This window comes from Ambystoma mexicanum, chromosome 11 (assembly GCF_040938575.1).
Source record: "Ambystoma mexicanum isolate Mex_15411 chromosome 11, UKY_AmexF1_1, whole genome shotgun sequence".
Lineage (NCBI taxonomy): Eukaryota > Metazoa > Chordata > Amphibia > Caudata > Ambystomatidae > Ambystoma > Ambystoma mexicanum.
This window is the reverse complement of record NC_090934.1, coordinates 1,256,496,796-1,256,513,943: the sequence shown is the minus strand read 5'-3', so window position 1 is coordinate 1,256,513,943 and position 17,148 is coordinate 1,256,496,796. Positions and strand designations below refer to the sequence as shown.

The window sequence follows — 17,148 nt, the reverse complement described above, 5'->3', positions numbered from 1 at the left end:
GGCGCCGCAGCTACTCTCCTAACTCCAAAATCCTGTATAGGAACACACTAGCTGCCTACCATGGTGAAGTGGTAAATGCCGAAAAAGCCTACTTTGCTCAAACTGTTGAGGAGGCTATTAACAAACCTAAGGACTATTTGACTTAGTACAATCTCTCTCCACGCCAAAATTAGCACAAGATGCAGTCCCGCCTTCCCAAGTGCTCTGCGACTCTATTTCCACTTTCTCTCAAAAATAACCACCATTCGAGATAATATCATGGTGAAGGCTGCAGCTATTGCTGACGCCCCAGTTTTTCCGCTACCCCCCTCGACGGGAGGTAGCTGGTCATCTTTCTCCCACTTTTCCAATACTTAGGTTCTTTCTACCATCCAAAAGCTGAAATCTGCATCCCCTACTGACGCTATTCCACTCGCTCTTCTGCAGGAGACGTCTGTGGACCTGATTGATTTTATCATGTCAGCAGTTAACAACTCTTTCACTACGGGAGTGATTCCGGATTCACTTAAACATGCTCTAGTGATCCCCTTGCTTAAAAAGCCCTCTCTCGACCCTGAAACAATGGCCAATTATCGCCCCATTTCACTTTTGCCTTTCCTGATGAAGGTCATGGAGGCACTTGTATTGCCACTACTATCCACATTTTTGGAATCCACAGTTTCTTGATTCTTTTCAATCTGGTTTTCGACCTGGCAGAGGGACCGAGTCGGTTCTTAACTCGATGTTGGACGACCTTATGCGTCTTGTTGATCAGGGCGGTGTTGGAGCAGTCCTGCTTTTAGATCTGTCAGCTGCGTTCGACAGTCAATAACTCTCTTCTTATCTCACGGCTTTCTGAGCCCGGAATCTCTGGCCACGTCCTCAAATGGTTCATAGCCTTTCTTACTAATCGCTCGCAGTCAGTCTCGCTTCCCCCTTTCTGCTCTGCACCTGCCTTCCTCACTTGTGGTGTCCCTCAGGGCTCGGCGCTTTCCCCTATTCTGTTCAATATTTATATAAGATATCTGCTGTTCCTCATTGAGTCTCATGGGTTCCGCTTCTATTCATATGCGGATGATACCCAGCTACTGTTCCGTCTTGACCTAACCAAACCTGAAACAGCTTACAGATTAAAAAAGTCTCTGGAGGAACTTGGTCTATGGATGACGCTGAATTGACTTAAGCTAAACGGCACAAAAACAGAAGTCCTGGTTGTGGGTACTTCTACCCCTCATGTGTTCTGGATGGCCGACTTTTGGCCCTCTTCATTGGGCCCTCTTCCTATACCCGCTTCTCGGCTACCCTGACCTTGGACGAGCAAGTCGGAGCAGTTTGCAAATCAGGTCAATTCAAACTTAGGGTTCTTCAAAAAGTTCTTCCCTTCATCCCTCCTGCCAGTCAAGCACCGGTTGTAGCAGCCCTGGTCCTTGGTGTCCTGGACTACTGCAACTCACTTTATCTGGCGCAACCTGCCTACTTGATTGGTCAACTGCAGCTGCTTCAAAACACTGCAGTCCGCTCAATCATCCGCCCCCCTTTTGGAGCCCACATGACCCCATGCGACAACTTCACTGGCTCCCTGTTGCTCAGCGCATTTTGTTCAAGTCTATGTGCATGGTACATCGGGCGTTTTATGGATCTGGAGCAGAATATCTGCAAAGTAAATTCGCTCCCTATCAGCCCTCACGCACCCTCTGTTCTCTTACCACCCGGCGGGTGGTTGTACCTTATTTCAAGCTGGCTCGTAAAGGTGGTCGTGCTTTCTGTTGCCGCTGCAAGAACGTGGAATGACCTTCCCCTTCTGCTACGCGACACCACAAATCAACTTGCTTTTCGTCGAGGATTAAAAACCTTGCTTTTTTAGCTGCGCTCCTTTCTGGCCGCCTCCTCAGCGCCAAGATGCCTCCGGGTGTACGTGCGCTTAAGAAGTTCTGATAACCTAACAACTCTCATTTTTCGGTCAATTCGAGCCTCAAGCTCCACGGATTAATTAACGGGGACCCATTTCGGAACTTTCTACACCCCTCGAGGGAGACTTCTTTGAGGCCTACCACGTGTGGTCATGGCTCAAGACAAAGGAGACTCGACGCCCGTTGGATCCAAGCTGTTCAGGAACTGCCCAGGATGTGGACTACAGAACGTCTTCAGAGGATGAGCACTCCAGGTGTCTCTACTGCCTACACTCCGACAAGTCGCATGTGGAGGAGGACTGTGCGTTCTGCAAGAACATGTCCATCCGGACCATGAAGGACCGTCGGAAACGACTCGCTGACTGGCTGGAGGCGAAGAGCCTGGCAGCAGGTGAGAAGAAGTCTGAACGGCCTTCTAAGACCTTTGAGGGTGCGCCAGCGACAGGGGCCCAACAGAAGGCAAAGCACTGCAAGTCCGTGGGCACCGGGAGCGCCATTGGTTCGGGCTTCTCAGCTGCCAGTCTAGGTGCAATGTCACTGACGCAGTCAACCACGAGCCAATGCTCCGGCTTAGTGAAAAGGAAGTCCGAGAACTCTGGTGAGCTTCAGGAGAAGCCCCGGCCGATCCCAACGGAGAAAGCCAAGGGGGAGCAGGGTGCTGATCCACCCCCCCCCCCCCCCCCACGGTGAAGGCTTCTGATGCGCCTAATGTCGTGAAGACCCAGATTCACCCGGCTAAGGCCACGATTGAGGGAGTTGTGTCCCTGGCGAAGCCCGCAGAGACGACCCCAGTGGAGACGGCCTTCAGGCCTAGAGTTTCCCTGCCATCCTGGAGTGAATATTCTTTCCATCCGATCGAAAAGATGCCCGTGAAGCCCTGGGCCAAGAAGGTGGTGTGCGGGGGGCGAGGTAGTCCTAGCGGACTCGGATATCTTGTCTGAGGATGAGCTGTCTGTCATCAAGTCAGCCCTGGACAAGCGGTTCGAGGTCAGGGCCTGCAGGAAGGATCCCGACGAGGCGGGCATAGAGAGCGAGGGTGAAGCCGACGAAGAACGGCAGGTTGAGGAACCGGAGGAGCCTCTACCGACGCTCCCGTCTCAACCGATGCCAGCACCGTCAGACAGGTCGGAAGACATCTTGCTGGCACTGCACACCTTGTGCACAGAGATGAGGACAAGGTTGCCCTTAGCGCCGGCGGCAGATCCAGCGGCGCCTGGACCTTCGGGGAGCCCTCCAGCCAAATGGCGGCAAGTCCATCCAACCCCACCTTTCCATTCTTCACCTCCATCCCCTCCGCCGAGGGAGTAGACGGAGACGGCAGCGACAACGGAAGACAGTGGAGACGACGTAACAGAGCTCCCATTGCCCCCTCCCGGGCTTCCCCTCCCGACGAAATTGGCTCGTTTCACGCCATGATCGTCAGGTCCTTGGAGCTCTTACAGCTATGCCCCGAAGAGCAGGAGGAGGGATTCCTGTATCAACGACGAGAGGCCAAAAGGAAGACTGTACTCTCAGGGACTGTCCCTTCTGAAGAACCCGTCCACGTCCCCTGCGAAGAGAGACCGGTACGAGTAGTAGTACTGGGTCCCAGATTCCACTCCTATGTGCCCCAGGGCACAGCCGTCCCCGGACTCCGTAGTGTCTGCGGCGGCCAAGAACAAATGGCAGGGGCGACGCCATCGACTTCCACTTCCCAGCCGGACGGCGAGGGGTAGAAGCTGGATGCCATGGGACGTCAGGTCATCTCTGCCGACGACCATTAAGGCGGCCAACGCTCTTGCTATAGTGGCCCACTACGATAGGGAGCTGTTTTAAAATCGTCCCCCCTCCTGGACTTCCTCCCGGATGACAAGAGAGCAGAGGCCCTCGAAATCCTGCAGGAGGGCGGGGTGGCTTCTGATCACGCCATCACGGTAGCCACGGACATTGCTGACACTGGGTTTTGCCAGATGGGCAACAGCATTTTCCTTCGCTGGTGCGGTTGGCCCAGGGCCACCGACTTCCGCCAGGACGTACAGACCAGGGTACTGGACATGCCCTTCGATGGGAACAATCTGTTCAGCAAGGCAGTGGACGAGTCACTGCAGGCCATCAAGGCAGACACCGAGACGGCCTGTGCCCTGGGCACTCTACATCAGCGACGGCCGTCCTTTCGGACCTCCGGAGGAAAGTCGCAAGGTGCCTCCAAAGGATTTGGCGGCAGCTATTCGTCATACCGCCAGGTGGCCCATTCTTCATCGCAAGAAGCCTACAGAGGCCGCAACAAGGCCGGTGGACATCGTCGCCGTCGTCAAGGGGCCCAAGGGGGGCAAGGCCTCGACGAAGCAGGACTGAACTGGCCGTGACGTCGGGCCCCCACCAGAGCACCCCAGTGGGAGGCCGGCTGACAAAATTCAGGAGCGTGTGGGAATCCATCTCCACCGACCGTTGGGTGCTGGATGCCCTGGCCCACGGGCACACTCTGGAGTTCCAAAGGAAGTGCCCAGACTTTTCACCGGTGACCAGGAAAGAAAACCACATCCCACAACTACTTCTGGAGGTACGAGCGATGCTAGCAAAGGGTGCGATTCGGGACGAGTTCTGAGTATACTCTTTGTACTTCCTCGTCCGAAAGAAGACCAGCGGCTGGCGGCCTTTCCTGGACCTCCGCTGCCTCAACAGGTACATAAAATCCCAAAAATTCGTGGTCCAGGGGCGGCACTATCAGTTCAGGGCACTGCCCTTCGGTTGGAAGTCGGCACCAAGAGTCTTCACCAAATGCCTGGCACCGGTGATGGCGCGGCTGCGCCTGCAGGGGATCCACGTCTACCCCTATCTGGACGATTGGCTCATTCGAGCGAAGTCAAGAGAACTCAGTCGACCACACAGTGAGGACCGTCCGCCTGCTCACAGAACTGGGGCTCTCGATCAACATTGCCAAGTCCTGCTTGGTGCCATCGCAGGATGCCCTATTCCTAGTGGACTAGGCTTCACCGTCAGAGGAGAGGATAAAAGCCATCCTGGGCAAAGTACAACGGCTGTTGACCATGGAAGTAACCAGGGTGAAGTCCACCAAGTCCCTGCTCGGTCGTCGTCCTGCATCTACCTCGTGCGTCTGTGCAGGTTGCGGATGCAGCCACTGCAGGAGTTCCTCGACGCCTGTTGGATACAAGTGGCGAGAAGCTTTGAAGACAAGATCTCCCTCAATGAGACTTTCCGTCTAGTGATCCGGTGGTTGGGCATCTACGCGCATCTCACGGCGGCGAGCATGGTCTTCCAGACCCCAACGCATCAGGAAACAGTGATGACGGACGCCTCCCTGGAGGGATGGGACGTGCACACCAGAGATCTCTGTGCAAGAAGCCTTTGGCTCACGGAGGAGAAGTCACTGCACATCAACGTCCTGGAACTCCGGGCCGTGTTCTGGGCCCTCAGGTCCTTCCTTCCTTCCGTCCTTCAAGGGCAAGGAGGTACGGGTATTCACCGACAACACCACCACGATGTTCTACATCCAGAAGTAGGGGGGGCCCAGATCTCCAGCTCTATCCAAGGAAGCGCAGGATGTGTGGCACTGGGCCGTCGCCCTGGGGATCCTTTCACCTGGCAGGAGTGAAGAACACTGTCGCTGACTCACTCAGCAGGGAGCTGTGCTCTTGCCACGAGTGGGAGCTTCGGCAGGGCGACGATCACCAAGTGCCGGAGGTTTGCCATCAGGTTTCCCCAGCCAGGGAGCTTGGGGGGGGGGGTGCATTCTTCTTCCCCTGGGACGGCCTGTTCCTCTATGCATTTCCACTCTTGCCGCTGCTACTGCGACTCATCAGTCAACTCAGATGGTCCCGGTGCAGGATGATCCTCGTGTATCACCGGCGTGGCCGAGGCAGATCTGGTTCCCAGACCTTCTGGACATGTCAGCGTCCCCTCCGGTCAAGCTACCGACAGATGCGGATCTTCTCGCCAGGGAAGGAGGCGCGGTCCTGCATCATGACCCAGGATCGCTGAACCTGCAGGCCTGGCTCCTGCAACGCTAGAGTTTGGAGGCTACGATATCCCGGCGGACTGCAAGGAGGTTCTTGCCAAGGCCAGGGCTTAGACTCTTATGTGCTATGGACATAAATGGAAGAGGTTCTCTGTCTGGTGCCGTGCACAGAAGATCAACCCTCTACGGATCACGGCCCCTCAAGTGCTATCGCTGGCCAAGGCGGGGCTGGCACATTCCTCCCTCAAAATTCATCTGGCGGCTATCTCCCGCTACACCAGATCTCCGGGGCGGTCATCGCTGTGGTCTCACCGCCTGGTGAAAGAGGGCATCAAAGGACTGTTCTGCTTGTTCCCGCCGGTGAAGGGTCCGCCCCGGCGTGGGAGTTCAACGTGGTGCTGACCAGGCTCATGGGTCCACCATTCGAGCCTTTGCATTCAGCGCCTCTGAAATTCCTATTGTGGAAGACAGTGTTTCTTGTGGCTATCACCTCTGCACGACGAGTTGGAGAGATCCAGGCCCTCTCCTGTAAACAGCCGTACCTGACATTCCACCAGACGAGGTTACTGCTGAGAACGCACCCCTCCTTCATGCACAAGGTGCCGTCGGACTTCCAGCTCAATGAGCACTTGGTGTTGCCTGTTTTCTTCCCGCCGCTTTCGTCACCGGCTAAGAGGACTTTGCACTTTCTGGATGTGGCTAGAGTGCTGAAGTTCTACGTGGACCGCACAAAGAGTTTTCGGAAGACATCACAGCTGTTTGTGAACTTTGGCCTTGTGAACCAAGGGAAGGCCCTCTCCAAGGCTTCCATTTCCAGATGGCTCTCCAGCTGCATCATGCACTGTCACCGGTTGGCAAACCGACCGTTGCCCGGCCATCCGAGAGCCCATTCGACCAGAGCGACCGCTGCTACTACTGCGTTCCTGTCTGGTGTATCCCTGCTGGACATCTGCAGGGCAGCTACGTGGAGGTCGACGCACGCATTCACGAAATTCTACTGCGTCGACTGGTATTCCAGGGAGGAGTCCAGTGTCGGCTAAGCAGTGCTGTGCAACCTGTTCGCTTGAAGGTGAGCCTGGTGAGGAGGTAAGAGATGCTTAATGTTGAGCCTTGCCACCTCCCATGGTTGTGCATGTGTGTACTGCTATGTATTCTTGTATGTGAATGTGAATCCATGCCAGACTTACCTGTAACTGTTGTTCTCCAGCATTGGTCTGGCATGGATTCACATGCAAACCCTCCCTCCAACCCCTCTGCGGCTCTTCTCTTGGTCCTACTGCCACTTTACGTGCTACCAAATCTGAAGATGGCTGCCAGAGGAGGGGCTTAGATAGGGGGCAGTATGACCCAGAGACCAGTGATTGGTTATTAGTAGAAACTGATTTTTTCTTTACCAAGGATTCCCAGCCTGACGGGGAATATTCATGAGCATGTGAATCCATGCCAGACCCATGCTGGAGAACAACAGTTACAGGCAAGCAACTTGTTCCTTCCCTGTTGTGAGGCTGGGAAACTTTGGTAAACAAAAAAAAGTTTCACTTTCACTTACAAACTGTCTTTCTTCTTTAAACCAATCACTGTCCTCTAGGTCATGCTGCCCCCATCCAATGACAGTCCTCTTCCTAAGCCCCTCCTCTGGCAGCCATCTTCAGATTTTTACCGCATACTTCAGTGTTGGGAGTCCTCGAGTTTGCTCTCCGAGCTACTTGTATGTTTTTTGTGTTTTCGACAGAAAACTTTCTATTTTTGTTCCAAAGGAGCCAGTGTGCTCTTTTCTCATTCTGCCGACAGCGGGGACCCGTTGTCGGTGAATTTCAGCGCCCCTCAAGGGCGAAGATCGTTGAAGATTCTAGAAGGCCATCGGGCTTACTTCGCGCCCTCCGACCATGACGAGGAGGAGGAAAGGTCCCACTTCAGGCCCTGCACCAAATGCGGGCTACGGAATGTGTTTGTAGAAGACAAGCACCTGCAATGCCTCTACTGCCTGCACCCGGACCATAAAGAGATGGAGTATGAGATATGCCTTGGGTACTCCAAGAAGACGCTGAGGGACAGGCACAGTAGGCTGGCGGTGTGGCTTAACGCCAAGGCCTCTGACCCGTGCTCCAATCAGGGTCTGCCTCACCCAGGACTGACGGTCCACGGAGCGGTCTTCTAAGTCCTTTGAGGGCGCCTCATCTGTGGGGGCCCAAGGCAAGGCCAAGAACTGTAAGTCCGAGTCCACCGGTTTCGCCGCGGAATCGGGTCCCAACGTGGATAGGGCGCGATCGACATCACCACCTGCCTCCGGCTAAACTACGTGAGAAATCCAAGAAGCTGCGGACGGAGGAGAAGGCCGAACAGCACAAGCAGCATCAATCGGCACAGGCTAAAACTTCGGCGACAGTGTGGACTCCTACTAACACGACAGCGAAGGGTGCTGACCCTGCAAAGGTAGCCCCCGCAGCACAGATGGTATCCCTACCCACAAGGAGTGACACCGCCGCAGTGACTTTGGCAAGGTCTGCTGGCACACGAGAAGGGGGGGAAGCTGGCTCAGGCCCTGGTTCAAGACCCTCAGGGGTAAGAAAGGGGGGCGTGGAGGCCCCGAAACAGCCCTCCCAGGCTGTGGGCCAAGCCATGGAGTTCTCGTCCACGGACGGCAAAGGCCAGGAGTCCTTACACACAGGCCACAAGGACGTTGAAGAGGACGGCGGCACAGGGCCTAGTTTTCCAGTCCTGCCATCTCAGCCGAGGGACATTTCCTTGGACATTGGCGACCCTGCACACCTTGGTGTCAGATATGATTGGTTATTCATGATGTGCTTAATACCTGGAGGTTTCTAAGCGCAGACCCGGGGCTCGAACCTGTGTTGCTCTGCGTCGTCTTGCTTCCAAGGCGAGCACATTGCCCCAGTGCTATCCTCCCTAGACTGAGATCCAGAGGAAGATGGACCTGGGTCTGCTGGTCCCCCAGGACCCCGATCAGCCACCAACGAAGAAGAGGAAGCGTCATCAGACTCCCCCATTTCAACCTCCACCACCACGTCATGGTCCCTTCTCCCCCAGCAGACTCATACAAGGGTACAGGGACAGATACGGCCACGATGGCAGGTGAGGATCTTGTCGCAGCGGACAGCAAGTCTCTGCATTTGGATACTCGACATAGGGTGTCCCCACCGGATGAGGTGGGATTGTTCTACTCCATGATCTACAGAGCCTCCGAGCTATTCCAGCTTGTGCCCGAGCAAACCAAGAAGGAGGGTTTCTTGTACCAGTGGCACAAGGCCAAGAGGAAGACTATCACTGCGGTACCCCTTCAAGACAACGTTTGAGAAGAGGGCCTGGCCCTCATGAAGAACCCTTGCACGGATCCAGCCAAAGTGGTAGGCTGGAGAAGTATTGGGCGCCGGACTCCACACCCAAATGCATGAGGTCACAGCCACCGACAGATTTGGTGGTTTCGGCGGCCGTGAGGAAACGGTCGGCCAACACGTTCTCAGTCCCTCCGGACAGCGAGGGCAAGAGGATGGACGCCATAGGAAAGAAGGTGATTTACACTGCTATGTCCACTATCAAGGCGGCCAATGCACTGGTAATCCTAGCCAAGTACGACAGGGAGTTGTGGTACAAGCTGGGACCTACCAATAACACTGAGGAGGAAAAGAGGGAAGAAAAGCCTGTGCTGGACCACCCTCAAGAAAAGGTCAACAACCTTTAGAACTAAACATACAGGTCCAACAGGTATCTTGTTTGAATTCGACGTAGGTAACCTCGGGTCAACAAAAGGGTTGAGAGAAAAAAAGCCCTGCCCTTATTCCATTAAATCAATAGGCAATTTGTAGAAAAATATACAATTTTATTAATATTCACAACAAATGATCATAAGAATCTATACAAAGATAATACACTCACTGAAGAGTATAGCAGTACATTTCAAGAGATTGTACTGACATTGAGTAGTTCAGGGAGGGAGAACAATATAGTTTGCTGATTGTCAAATTAACCCTCCTTGTTTCTTCAGTGTCAGCAATAATGGACAAGAAAAATGAACATCAGTGCAATGACATACATAAAACCGTCAGTCTAGGGTGTGCAGGACAGAGCAAAATAGCTCTCCTACAAGTTTGAGGTATTATGCACATAGTGTCATGTGCAAGTGCAATTACGCAAAAATTTAAACAAAGTAACACCGGGTTTTCTCAAACATACACAGCATTCTCTCGTTCAACACATCTCATACACACCCTTCTCAAACAATTATCCAACATGTTTCTTTCCGTCAACCACTCAACAAAAAGAGGGGGTATAAACAAAAAATGAAAGGAAATTCGTCAGGGAACTGTCACGTCTATGTCGGTCATTTGTGCACTAAGTAAAACACGAGAACACACACATTAATTGATTCTCTCATAAGAACAATGCGCCACTCTAGTATTCCTATAGGGTGTATATCCACAGCCACAACCCCTTGTTGAAACGATTAGTTACCTACGGAAAAAGAAAAACAAGAAGGACAATTAGAACATAGTCCAAATGCCCTACCAAACTAACCAGTATATAATTTACCAGTTGCAAGTTTTTTTTCTATTTTTTTACAAAAATAACTCAATTTGGCTAAAAGAAAAAGTGTTCACCAATCAACACCACCAGCCGACATCAGTACAACACTGAGGTCCGAGTCTACAGTGGGTGCTCATCGCTACTGTTACCACCCCGGGTAACTATTCCTACAAACATGCCTCTATTCCTGTGCCCCAGCTAGTACACCACTTTACAAATGTGTGGGGCAGGTGCTTACCATCCAAAGGATGGTCCAGGAGGCTCAACTGCACTCTCACGTGGGCAGTTTGACCGAATGGAACACACACCAGGCGTAGAGATCCTCTGCTGCGGGATATTCTCAACCAGAATGTGCTTGGGCATCACACAACTATTCTCTTCTGTAACAAGGTGGAAACGCACAACACATAAGTGGACCTCAATAGGTCTATTTTCCAAAGCAATAGGGAGAAGAAAAAGGGAAACTCTAACGTAATCCTTCTGCAATCCGGGTCGCATGACAATTACCTTTTTAAGTAGAATTCCATCCATAAATGGGTAGAGTTGTCTCGGCCTGGGCGATCCCAATAATGAGGAAAAAGGGGGAACGAGAAGCCTTGTAGTCCAAATTTCCCACAGCATGCTTCTTAATGCAGGAAGAGAAACACATGGGGAAGGAGAAAAAAGGGAGGATATGCGGGTGAGTCTAGACCTCGCGGGTGCTCATTAACGAAAACGCATACGACTAGCTGCTGTTTTTTACCTTCCTGCAGTCTGGCTTCTTTCCGTACAGTTCCGTCTTCCGGTATGTGACGTGGGCGTGGCTGGAAGTGCAAATCTATCCGCCCTACGCCGTCCTTTATGCAGGAAGTGGAAATTGACGGAGCATTATGATTGGTACGCCTGTGTTCTACGTTCAGTCACGTGACATTCTTGGATGTATCCGTGCGAAAACCCCATTCGGATTCCTATCGCGTATCTAGTGTCATGTGCTATTTCACGTGACGTCCATGTCCCTGCTTGTTTACGTCCACGACAGTGATAACTTAGTGAACGTAATCGCGCTATAACGTACCATGAGTACGAAACATCCTGAACTGTACACAAGCCATACTCTGCATCGGCCCTACCAGACAACTCACCAACCCCATGTGTTAGGCACGGTAACCAACGCTCAATTACACATGGCACATCGTAACCTCCCACGGCACGCCCCAGACTACAACCAGAGGGCAATCCGCCCAAAAAACGGAACATCCCCATCTGTTAAAAACTGGGTAAATGCATCTGAAGTGCTGGGGAGTAAGGCAAGAAATATCCGCGATCACGGGTGGGGAGAGAAGAATATATACCACAGGGGGTAAGTATAACAAAAGGGAGAGGGAGTGGAAAAAGAAAGTGGAATCCAATATGATCCACCAATCTCATCCCTCATACCAACTCGAGATCAAATATTAAGCCAGTCGATTTTATCATTCAAACCTGTGGTGGCACTTTTGGTTAAGAAAATTAATTCTTGTTCTTTACGGAGAAGTAGACGCTTGTCTCCATTAGTGTCGGTGCTGGGTGTAAGTTTGTATATTACTGTCCATTGTAGATCTTCGACTTTATGTCCAAACTCGATCCAATGGTCGACCAGTGGAGCATTGGCAGTTCTATTTCTGAGGCAGCTCTTGTGCTCCCCTATCCTCAATTTCACCTTTCTGTCCGTTTTGCCAATGTAGATTTTTCTACAGGGACCCAGATGGTATAAATGACCATACTTGTGTTACAGTTGGTGAGCTTAGTTTGTTTCCACGGTGAATCAAGACCCAAATCTACCTCTGTGCTTCTTTTAGTGGAATTGCAGTAGGTACAGTGACCACAAGGAAGATGACCAATTACTGGAGGCATATTCCATGTCTCTGTGATGCTTTTTTGCTGTTTAATTCTGGTGGTAATGTCATTCCTAGTTATGTAGTCTTTGATGTTTTTGCTACGTTTGAACGCAACCACAGGTCTATTTTTTTGTACAATTTTCTTGATTTGGATGGATCTGTCACTGTCACTGTAGGTGTAGGTGTTTACAAATACTAGTTTCCTGTCTTGGTTTTTCCGTTGGTTGTATTCTCTGTATTCCAACAAGGATCCCGATGATTATTTCTAGTCCAAGCTGGGACCTATTCTGGAGTTCCTCCCCGACAATAAGAGAATGGAGGCAATCGCTCTCTTCCAGGAAGGGGAAGTAGCGTCCGATTACACCATCACAGTGGCATTGGACGTCGCAGACACAGGGTTCTGGCAGATGGGTAACAGTGTCTGTCGTCTTCACCAATGCTGGATGAAGGCCACGAATTTCCGTCATGAGGTCCAAGCGAAGGTGCTGGAAATGCCCTTCGACCGAGAGAATTTATTTGGGAAGGCCATCAAAGCAGATATAGAGACGGCCCGTTCCCTGGGCACTCTTCCCTTTTCGGTCCTCCAGGGGAAAGTCGAGCACGTCTTCTCCACATCGTACCATCAGCCGTCCAGGTCCACAACTCAGGAAGCCTACAGAGGCTGTTCCCAGGCCTACTGTAGCAGAGGACAGCATCACTGTCACGGTAGTACGCTGGCGCTGAACGAAGATTGAATCGGCCGGGACGTCGGGTCCCCTCTTGTGCACCCCGGTGGGAGGCCGACTGACCAGGTTTGTCAGCGAGTGGAAGATCACCACCGAGAGATGGGTGCTGGGCGCTCTCCCCCATGGACACAGCCAGGAGTTTCAACACAGGTGTTCGCGTATCCCTCTAGTTACCCGTCAGGAGCAGCACATCCCTCAGCTCCTGGAAGAGGTACGGCCATGCTGCGAAAAGGGGCGATAGAGCTAGTTCCCCCAACGGCTCCGGAGTCCATTCCAGATACTTTCTGGTCAGAAAGAAGACCGGGGGCTGGAGGCCCATCCTAGACCTACGTCTGAACAAATACCTTAAGTCCCAAAAGTTCAGGATGGTCACGTTGCAGCACGTGCTTGGCCAGCTGGAAAAAGTAGTATTCTAGATGTCGTTAGACCTGGAGGACACCTACTTCCACATCCCTATTCACAAGAAACATCTGAAGTTTCTGCGTTTTGTAGTGCAGGGAGAGCACTACCAGTTCAAGGCTCTACCTTTTGGCTTGAAGTCGGCCCCCAGAGTGTCTGCCAATCTACATCTACGTCTACAGGGGAAACCTGTATATCCGTACCTGGATGACTGGCTAATTTGTGCCTGCTCACGGCAGCTGGCCGTCGGTCACACTTGAGATGACCGCCCAGCTACTGACGGATCAGGCATTCTCCATCAACTATATGAAGTCCTGCTTGGCACCATCGCAGAACACGCTGCTCCTAGGTGCCAGACTCAATACAGTGTCTTGCCTGGCATCGCCCTCGGAAGAGAGGGTAGCAGCCATTCAAGGGAAGGTGAAGCGACTGTCGTCGATAGTGCGGGCCATCAAGTTGTTACTGGGCATGATGTCGTCCTGCATCTACCTCAACCGGCTCTGCAGGTTGCAAATGCGACCCCTTCAGGAGTTCCCTGATGCTCGCTGGATACAAGTGTCTCGAAGCTTCACAGACAACATCCCTCTCGATGAGTTCCGTTGGGTGATTCGATGGTGGAGCGTCTGCTTCAACATCGCCCAGGGCATGTGATTTCAAACCCCCCCCCCCCACCCCCATACCAGGAGACGGTCACCATGGACGCTTCCCTAGAAGACTGTGGCGCCCACACCGGACGTCTACACAACAAAGGCCTGTGGCTGCCGGAGGAGAAGGATCTTCATATCAACATCCTGGAGCTACGGGCAGTGTTCTGGGCCCTCAAGTCGTTCCTTTTCGTCTTTGAAGCGCAATATGGTGAGGATCTTCACAGGAAACGGGGGCAAGTTGATCCCCAGCGCTCTCCAAGGAAGCGCAGGACTTGTGGCGCTGGGCCGTCGAACAAGAGATGTTCCTCATCCCTTTTCACCTAGCGGGAGTCAAGAAAACAATTGCAGACTCTCTCAGCAGGAAATTGCACTCCTGCCATGAGTGGGAACTTCGGCAGGATCATGTGGACTGCATTTTCATCAAGTGGGGCAGGCCCCAGATTGATCTATTTGCAACGGCGGCGAACTCCAAATGTCGGAAGTTTGCCAGCAGATTCCACCAACCGAGGAGCCTGGGGGATGCGTTCTCCTTCCTGTCGGAAGGGCTGTTTCTGTACGCGTTTCCTGTTTCTTCTCCTGCTGCGAGTCATCAACACACTCCAACGGTGTCATTGCAGGATGATACTCATTGCCCCAGCCGGGCTGAGGCAGATTTGGTACCCAGACCATCTCAGCCTGTCAGCTTCTCCTCTGGTCATGCTGCCAGTGGTTCCAGATCTTCTCATCGGTGAAGGAGGCGCAATCTTGCATTACGACCCAGGATCGCTGAACCTGAGGGCTTGGCTCCTGCAGCCCTAGAGTTTGGAGAATACTATCTTGAAGTGCTGCAGTCACAAGTGGAAGTGTTTCGCTACTTGGTGCCAGTCACAGCAGATTACCCCTTTGAGGGTCACGCCCCCACAGATCCTGCCATACTTGCTATCCTCAACGCGGTTCTGATGAAGCTCATGGGGGCCCCCTTGAATCTCTGCATCAGGCCCTGCTCAAGTTTCTCTCGTGGAGAACTGCTTTCCTGGTGGCCATCACCTCTGCCAGAAGGGTAGCTATGTGATCCAGGCTCTATCCTGCAAACAACCATATCTGACTTTCCACAAATCGAGGGTGGTGCTACGTATGCACCCCTCCTTCATGCCGAAGGTTCCATCGGAGTTCCACCTCAACAAGCCTTTGGTTTTACCTGTTTTATTTTTCCCGAAACCTTTGTTGCTGGCAGAAAGGGCCTTGCACTCGCAGGACGTTGTTCGTGCCCTGAAGTTCTACATGGCATGCACGAAGAATTTTCAGAAAACTTCACAACTGTCCATGAACTTTGGTCCTGTGAACCATGGGAAGGCCTTGTCCAAGGGTTCCTTTTCAAGATGGCTTTCTGGCTGCATCACGTACTGTCATCGGTTTGTTAACCGACCGCTGCCCGGCCGTCCGCAAGCCCATTCCACCAGAGTGATGGCTGTGACAATGGCGTTCCTGTCTGCTGTTCCCCTGCTCGACATCTGCAGGGCTGCTACATGGAGGTCCACTTGCACCTTCACAGAATTCTACTGCAGCGACGGGGATTCCAGGGAAGAGTAGACCAAACAGTGCTACACAACCTGTTTGTTTGAGGTGAGTCTGTTCCAGGGTTAAGTGTATTGCTTCTGTTGAGCCTTGCCACCTCCTGTGGTTGTGGTGTAATGTTGTACTGCTATGTATTCATTATTCATGAGCATGTCAATCCATGCCAGACCCCATGCCGGAGATGGTTTAAGTTATTTACCTGGAACTATTGTTCTCCAGCATGTGTCTGGCATGGATTCACATGCAAACCCTACCTCAGACCCCTTGACGGCTCTTCTTGGTCATACTGCCACTTTAGGTGCTTACCAAATCTGAAGATGGCTGCCAGAGGCGCTAATTGAGAGGACTGTCATTGGATGGGGCAGTATGACCCATAGTACAGTGATTGGTTTAAAGGAGAAATACAGTTTGTAAGTGAAATTGAAACTTGTTTTTTCTTTTACCAAGGATTCCCAGCCGGACGGGGAATATTCATGAGCATGTGAATCCATGCCACACCCATGCTGGAGAACAATAGATACAGGTAAGTAACTTAAACCTTCTACACTTCAGGTGGGCAACTATGTACATTGTATGGCACTTTAACTATGTTCACTATATAAAAGAAAACAAAAGTATTTTCCTTCCAAATACCTCCTGCTTCAGATAAGTCTTCTCCTCCAAACATTCATTAATAAATCAAAAGTAAGTGTTCTTTCCTCAACAGGCCAATCACTTGTAAGCACCTCTTCTTCAACAAACACTTTCGTCAGGATAGTTTCAACAATCAATTTTCTGAAATACAACAGTTTATCAAAACAATGGGATGGAGTCGACATTTCTTTTCCATCACAACCTTTCACCACAACCACAGTACTTAGAATAACTTCTTCTGGGTTAACTCGCCTGCCAGGATAAAACTCATACTACTACAATGTATACTTTGTGGTAATGCTTGTTCCAAACTCCACACAAGAACCATAAATGAGGAGATTTGAACCAAAAACAACTTCTCTTGATTATCTTTTAGCTTTCATCAAAAATGTTTACATAGTTTCACAATTCATATTCCACAAAAGCATCATTCTGATCTTGCTTGTCTTTTAGCTTTTGGCAATGCAGGTTACAGTTCTCTCCCCCTTGGTGTCTCATACAAGGATGGCTTTGCTCCTGCAGCATTTGTTTTCTGGTTGTACAGCTTTTGGTTGAAGGCAATGCAGGTTTCAATATTCCCCTATTTGGAGTCCCTCACTAGGAGTGTTACAGCCAGTTTTCCTGAATTCAATTGTTCGGTATTCAAAATTATTCTCATCACCTAGCGGTCTCCTTCGGAGCACCCCGGGGGCACCTGTTTCATGCCAGCTCACTGGCATGAAACAGGTGGCATGAAATCACTCTACCAATTACTTAGGATCTGATGATCCTAAGTAATTGGTGGAGTGATTTCTTTTGTTTTTGTTGTTGGATTGAAGCAGCTGTGCTTCCCAACCGTGCTGTGCTCTGTGTGCATTGCATAGTGCTTTAAAATTGTAATTTTCTTCACCGGGAGCCAGTGTAGACTTCTGAGGATTGGAGCGATGTGTTCCCTCCTGTCTAATCTTA

General features: G+C 51.5%; 1 protein-coding gene across 1 annotated transcript in view; it reads left to right on the top strand.

Annotated features, from left to right (window-relative positions):
* The window catches only part of SNX1 (sorting nexin 1), a 1,264,276-nt gene that overhangs the window by 1,159,201 nt on the left and 87,927 nt on the right, over positions 1-17,148 (top strand). The gene's annotated exons all lie outside the window — the stretch shown is intronic.